The sequence below is a fragment of the Sciurus carolinensis genome, chromosome 10 (assembly GCF_902686445.1).
Source record: "Sciurus carolinensis chromosome 10, mSciCar1.2, whole genome shotgun sequence".
In the NCBI taxonomy this organism is placed as follows: domain Eukaryota; kingdom Metazoa; phylum Chordata; class Mammalia; order Rodentia; family Sciuridae; genus Sciurus; species Sciurus carolinensis.
In genome coordinates, this window is record NC_062222.1 from 128128459 (window position 1) to 128136348 (window position 7890).

A 7890-nucleotide genomic window follows, 5' to 3' on the forward strand; every position below is an offset into this window, starting at 1 on the left:
CAAAGGTGCCAGAAACACATTGGAGAAAAGACAGCCTTTTTAACAAATGGTGCTGGGTAAACTGGCTATCCATATGTAGAAGAATGAAACTAGATTCTTATTTCTCCTCCTGCATAAAAATCAACTCAAAATGGATCAAAGACCTTGGAATGAAACCAGAAACTATGCAACTCCTGGAAGAAAATGTAGGATCAACACTCAGTTTTTAAGTAAAATGTAATTTCTCAATAGGACCTGCAAAGTTCAGACAACAATGCCAAGATGAGATGAAATCAAATTAAAAAACTTACACACAGCAAGGGAAACAATTAGGAATATGAAAAGACATCGTACGGAATGGGAGGAAATCTTTGCTAGCAATTCTTCTGACAGAGGATTAATATCTGGAATATATAAAGAACTCAAAATACTCAACACGAAAAAATTAAATAACCTGATTAATAAGTGAGTAAATGAATAAGACATTCCTTAAAAGAAGAAATACAAATGAGCAACAAATATATGAAAAAATGTTCAACATCATCAGCAATTAGGGAAATGCAAATCAAAACTACACTGAGATTTCATCTCACCCCATCAGAATGGCAGTCATCAAGAATACAAATAACAATAAATGTTGGAGAGGATGTGGAGAAAAAGGAGCACTTTTACACTGTTGGCGGCATTGTAAATTAGTGCGACCACTGTGGAAATCAGTATGGAGTTTCCTCAAAATACTATACATGGAGCCACCATATGATCCAGCGGTAACACTCCTCAGTATTTATCCTGAAGGATTAAAGTCATCATACCACAGTGATACATGCATACCATAGCGGCACAATTCACAATAGCCAAACTATGGATCCAGCCTAGGTGTCCATCAACAGAAGAATGAATAGGGAAAATGTGGTACATACACACAATGAAGTTTTATTCAGTCATAAAGAAAAATGAAATTCTGTCATTTGCAGGAAAATGAATGGAACTAGAGACCATTATGTTAAGTGCAATAAACTAAACTCAGAAGGTCAAGGGTTGTATGTTTTCTTTTGTATGTGGAAGTTAGAGAGGGAAAAAGGAAAGACAGGTGGGGAGGCAGGGATCTCATGAAAATCAAAGGGAGATCAGTAGAGGAAAAGGACCATAGGATGGGAGGCAGGGAGGGAAGTGCTGGGGAGTGATATTTGCCAAATTATAGTGTTGTATTGTGTGCAGGAACAAATATGTAGCAACAAAGTCCATCGTTATGTACAACTATAATGCATCAATAAAATGTGGAAAAAAGAATTGAACACTGAATGTAAGCATTGCAAGAAATACCTTATGTCATTTATTGGCATACACATTCTTTTTTTTTTTTTTTGCACAAAATGATACATGATAAGAGTGCTTGGGTGAATCTAAAAATCTTTTAAGATAAAATGATGAAGGATAAGCAAGTCTCATCTTTGGCAGTTTTAAAAAAGTTTAATGTTGGATATATTAAAATTTATATAAAATGGTGGGTTCTACAATAATGCCAAGTTAGAGTCAGGAAATATGATAGAATGAGCTTAATCAATTGTAGCTATGAGGACTGGGGATATAGCTCAGTTGGTAGAGTGCATGCCTTGCATGCACAATGCCCTGGGTTCAATCCCCAGCACCACAAGAAAAACAAAAAAGAAAAGAATTGTAGCTATTACTTAATATTTCAAATCTGATCATCATATAATGAATTTGTATTGAAAATGGATCCTATAAGACATATTTACAGCACATTGATATATTTTCCCAATCAGGAATTTTCTGTGTAAGAACTTTCTGAATTCCCACATGTCTCCACCCAAGGGTAAGTGTGAGATTCAAGCCAAGTCCCAGGATTTCAGATCATGTGGGGTGGGGTCTCCACATGGGATCCATGGATGAACTTGTTTCCCACCTCTCTGAGATCTCAAATATGAATGTCTACAAGAGGTTAATGGTTCCCAACCTGAGGTTTGTGAATTTCATTACAAGCATAATCAAGTGGTTTAGAAAAACTGAGTGGACATTTACTAACTGGGAGGGAATGAGGCCACGTCAGAAAGACTTTACTTAATCTTCATTTTTTTGTGTTGTGTGTTTTAGTTGTAGGTGGACACGATACCTTTATTTATTTATTTTTTTTATGTGGTGCTGAGGCTGGAACCCAGGGCCTCACACATGCTAGGTAAGCGCTTTATCACTGAGTTATAACCCCAGCTCTTAACTTTCATTTTTTGATGTATATTTTTACTGGGCATAGAATTCAAGGTGGACAGTTAAAAAATTTGTTTTGTGTGTCTTAGAAGTGTTCTCAGTTGTATCATTTCCAATGAGCAGTCTGCCTGAACCAACATCTTTATTCTCTTGTGCATAACGTGTCTTCCCCTGGTTACCTTTTTGATTTTAGTATATATGTTAAAACTATTTCTCTCCTCTGTGACATTTCTGGATCCATTCCCATAGATTGATTTTCCTCTCATTATGGGTTATGCATTTCTGCTTTTTTGCATGCCAGGTCATTTTTTATTGATGCTGAGCATTGTGAATTTTCCTTCTATAGGTGCTGGGTATTTCTGTATCTCTAAATTTTTTTGAGCTTTGTTCTGGGACGCTGCCATGTGGAAGCAGTTTGAGCCTTTCAAAGTTTCCTTTTCATTTTGTCAGGCAGGCCCAGAGTAGGCAGTAGCCCCTTACTACTGAGGGAGTACCTCCAGGTGACTTGAGCTGATGCCCGATAAATTGAGAAATGATAACATTTTTGAGTTCTGGTGATGGATCCTTCCATCCCCTCTCAGAATTTTTTTCCCCTAGCTTCCAGAGGTTTCCTCAGATGCATGGGTACTCAGCTGAAGAGTTGGCAATTTCCTTTGCAGGTTTTCTGGGCTATTTCTCTCTTCTGTCTCACTGTCTGTCTGTTTCCCTCTGCACTGCTCTCTCCTCCCTGGTGCTCTGATCTGCAAACTCCAGTTTCCTTGTCCTGTCTGGACTCCAACCTCCTCTTCTCAGCTCAGAGAGACCACCAGGTGTCTGCATACCCTCCTCTGCACGGCCACCTGGAACTCTCCCCTGGTGCGAGCTGGGCATGTGCAGGGCTCACTCTATATTTCTCCCTCCTCAGGGCTCATTGTTCTGCAATGCCGTGAGGCCAAGAAACCTGCTATTAGTCTGTGTCATCAGTTTGTTTTAATTCAGGGCTTTGGATTTAGTGAAGCTGGGTTTGATTCCTGGCTCCGGTGCTTACTGTCATCGTGACACTGTATAATTTATTTATAATTCTCTCCATTGAACAAGTTTCTTCATCTGCGAAATGGGAATGACATCTCCTACCTTGGAGAGTTGTTGAGGGGATTAGAGGAGGTGGTGCATGTAAAATTCACAAAATGGATCAGATCTATTAAGCACTTGCCAGGTTTTCTTTTATAGGTATTAACTAATATAATTTACTTTGGAACAATCTCATGAGCTAAGTACTATTGTTTTCCAGAGGAGGAAACACAGTTTGTGCAAATCAGGGCCAGCCTTCAGACTCAGAACATCTGGCGTTAGATGCCATGTTCTCCAACATCACCCTCTGGAACTGCCGCAGGTACACCAAGAAATGGTCCTTATGACTGTCCCATGGTAGCCCTGGGGGGTTTGTTTCAGGAATGCCTGTGGATACCAGAATCTATGGATGCTGAAGTCCAGTACATAAAATGGAGTGATGTTCGCACTTAATACATCCTCCTGGATTCTGTAAACCATCTCTAGGATAATTTTAATACCCAAGGCAATGTAAATGCCATGTAAACAGTCATTATACTGTTTCGTTTAGGGAATAATGACAAGAAAAAAGTCTACATGTGTTCAGAAGATGCTTCTTTCAGTCTGTGGTTGGTTGAATCTGCAGATGCAGAACCAGTGGATACAGAGGGTCATTGGGTCATCATCACTTACGGCCTTCAATGTCCAAATTTTATTTGAAATGGGCTCATGTTGATGTGAATTCACCTCATGACACATAGGGGAATTTAAAACCGATGGCTCCCAGGCAGGGGGACCTCAACATTCCAGAGCGAGAGCTGCAGCGGGCACCCTTTCCCTCGCTCCTTCGTGAGTCTGTGCTCGGAGGACGCATGCGTGCTGCAACTTACTAAAATTAGATTCTGAAGTTCCTCAGTGGCCCCCGGCACACCCCAAGAGCTCAGCGGACACGGGTGGCAGCAGCTGGCGCGGGACAGCCAGGCAGAACGCTCTGTCATCACGGTGGCCAGCACGCACAGGTTCTCAGGCTTCTCCCGGCATGGCCGGCTCCTAAATGAGCTCCAGGTTCTTCCACAGCCTTCCTCGTCCATTCGGTCGGGATTTACTGGGCAGCTCCACGTGCCAGAGCTTGGGACCCCGGGGCAGTGGGCATAAGCAGACAGGTTCCCACGGTGGTCCCTGCAGTCTCTCTGCAGCCTCGATGACCCCCCTCAGGCCGTGGTCTACTGGCTTCCCAGGGAGTCAGTTCTGGAATGTGAGCCTGCACGTCCTTCTTGTCTCCCCGAGACTCTCCAGGAGCACTTGCCTCCCACAAAATAACCTCACAGCTCCCTAGAACGCCCCAAGGTTCTCTGAGATTGGACTCCCGCCTCTACTTCTCTCGGCTTCTCTAGTCTGGAGGCTCACAGAGGGTCTGCTGCCAGGGGCCCTCCCGGGGCGGTGACCTCTGGCGCCTGCTCCCTGGAAGCCTGTCCTGCAGCTTTGTTCTCCCAGGTGCTGAGAGAGGGGAGGAGGGCTGGCCCCCAGGGAGGGCCTGTGACAGCACCTTCAGGGACCTCTCCAGCCACGCAGTTCCACTTCTGCACTCAGGTTTGGCTCAGCTGACATCGTCTGTCACACCCGTTTGGTTCCCCAGGCACACCTGGGTCTCTTTCCTCAGGACTCGCGTGGCTCCTCCTACCAGCCCATGTTACAGGGCTTTGGCAACATTGAGTACCCACTGTGTACCACACAGCATGCCTACCCTTGTGGATGCAAAGCCAGATGAGACTGGGCGCTGTCTTCCATGAGTTCAGCATTTACAGAGGTGAGAGTCCACTGCCCCCCCAAATATGAAAGGACTGTGCCATGCATGTTATGTGCAATAAGTGCGTAATAATGATTCCTGAGCACTCACTTTGTGCCGGCCCTTCCTGTGTTTATATGCATTCTGTCTCTGATTCCTCATAACTACTGTGATTCATGGATATTGACACTGTTTTACAGATGAGGAGAATGAGGCTTAAGTCACTTGCCCATAGTCACCCTAGCCAGTAAGTATCAGAGCAGCATTTCAAAATAGGAATGTCTGTAAAGCTTGATCTTATTATGATGTCAAACTCCTGCCCATTCTGAACGTAGTAGGGTTTTATAGAAAGAACAGAAACTTCTCATGCCATCGACAAAAGTATGGAAGTATAGGCATTCAGGGTGGAGGGGAGAGCAAAGTTTTTTTTTTTTTTAAAGGTGATGCTCAGAGAGGTTAATTAGTTCATTCAAGGTCACACAGTGGGAACTGAGTTTGAACACGTTTCAGAGTACTCATTAAAATGTTGAAGCTGGAGATGATGAAACAAGAAATAGAAGTTTCTTTTTCTTTTTCTTTCTTTCTTTCTTTTTTTTTTTTTTTTGTTACCCTCCCTTCTCTCCCACTTGCTATGTTAAAATGAAAGGACTATTGATTGGTAGGGCAGAATGTGCAGTTAGTAATGAGATTCCCTCTGAAAATCCTTTAAAGTCTCCATAATTAATTTATTTGGGAGGTGAAGCAAACTGTGCACGTGGAATGAGTTAAAATTATTAACGACCCGCACTGGGTCGGTTGCCTGAGGCTGCACAGCATGATGAAGGGCACCGGGATTCGGGTCCATATGCCGCCCCTCCATCGCCCTCGCGATCCTGTTCTCCAAATCAATTATTGATCACACCCGAGGTTCCAGTAGTCGTCCCTCAGCCACCGCTGCTCAGCTCTGCAGCGGCTGCTGTGCTCCTTCTGGTCCTACGGGGACAGAGCCTGGAGCCAGGGCCTGGGAGGTGGGCGGGACCTGGGAGGTGGGCGGGGCCACTTCGAGCCCCCTGAGGACCCCTACCATTCTCCCAGCCTGCTTCTCCGAAGAACCAGAGCCATCTAGCCTGGGAGGAGCCCCTGTCGCAGCACAGCAGTGTAACGGGTTCAGGGACCGTGTTTCCAGCTCCAGAGGCAAAGCCAGAGGAGCTGCTAGCTAGGCAGAACAGTGGGGTCCTGGGAAGGGGCCCAGGGATCCTTCAGGGAGCAGGGATGATCTGCACCTTCATGGGGTGGAAGCTCCTTGGGTTTCACTGCAGACACCTTGTACCTTAGGAAAGAAGAAATGAACTGTGTTTTATAACTCTTTCCTCTGACCCTAGAAGGTGACTAGATAATCACGGTGGTGACTAACTTGTAGTGGGGGTTCCATGGCATTTACCCAGTGTTTCTTGATCTGCCCAATCCTCCTAACAACCCTGTGCAGGTACCATTCTCAAACCCATTTAACTGACATCCAGGCTCAGAACAGTTAAATAATGACCTAAGGGCCTGCAGTGACTGAGCCAGGACAGGAGCCCTCTGCTGCTGACCCTTCTGTGGTGCAGTGACTCTCCCAACCCAGTCCAGGGGTTTCCTGTGTTGTTGACTTTTCTGTCCCAAGGGCTAGTCAGCAGTGCCTTGACTTTCAAAACCAGAGTGGGGCCGGTCCAGGGGTGATGTTAGTGGGGTGGAGGGGAGAGGTGAACTCCAAGCCAGGAGAGATGCAGGGGGATGCAAAGGAGGTGGCTCTGTGCTCCCCATCTCTGAACAGCACACAAATGGCAGAGCTTCCAACGGAGTGATGCTGGACACCTGGCTACTGAATTCCAGTGCATGTCCTTGACCCACACTGGTACTCACAGAGCCAGGCTACGAGCCAGGCTACGAGCAGCCAGGCTTCTGTTGAGTGACTGAGGACCTGAACAACCTCCCCAGTTTTCCTCCTGATGCCTGGGATTCTCATATGTCAGGGTAAGCCCACCCCAGAAAACCTGGATTAGGATTCCTACCAATGCCAAGATACAAATTAAGACACATTTTCTCTGAGTGTCATGACAAAAGCCATAAAGTTTACACTGGCTTTGAAAAATATTTTTACAAATGTCATCATTTGATCCTAACAACAATCCTGTCACAGAGGGATTACTATCTCATTTGGCAGATCCAGAGAAAATGAAAGTCTTTTTAAGAGGTGAATAACGAGGCAGTGTTGAAGGCCAGGGGCCTAACTCCAAATCCTTCGCTGGGTTTCTTATACCATGGTGTCAAGGGCATCCTCTGAGGAGAAAAGAACTGACCAAGGTGCCCCACGGGAAGTTGTCTTGAGACAATGCTAACTCCAAGACCAGCTATCACGAAGCCCATTTGACAGAAGGGCTCAAGGACCAATGAAGAGACTTGAATCGCATGGTTCAGTAGGCACATTTAAACACACAGTCGGAAGCAAGTGGGATGGACTGGGTGACTAATATGGTAGGACAGAGCACAAGCAGGGAGAAGGGCCCTATCACCTGGTCCCTGTTTATGCAGAGCTCCTGTGCTTACCTCACTGTGCCTTCCCTATGGATGGTGAAGTTCCAAGGATTAGAGTTGATAGGAACTTGGCAGATGAAAGGTGTCTGGCCAACACAGTATACTTGCTGTATCAGCGAGATGCACAGGAGGGTACACAGGAGATTGCCCTGATGAGCTGCTATGGATTTCACTTGGTAGAAGACTCTTGGGACCAGAATGGGTGTCAGCAATGGTGGCTGATTTGAGACCTCATAAGTACTGTGAGCCTCATGTACGTTGAATATATTGTGACTATTTGGAAACTCCAGTCCCTCATGTACATTTGGAGAGAGTCACGA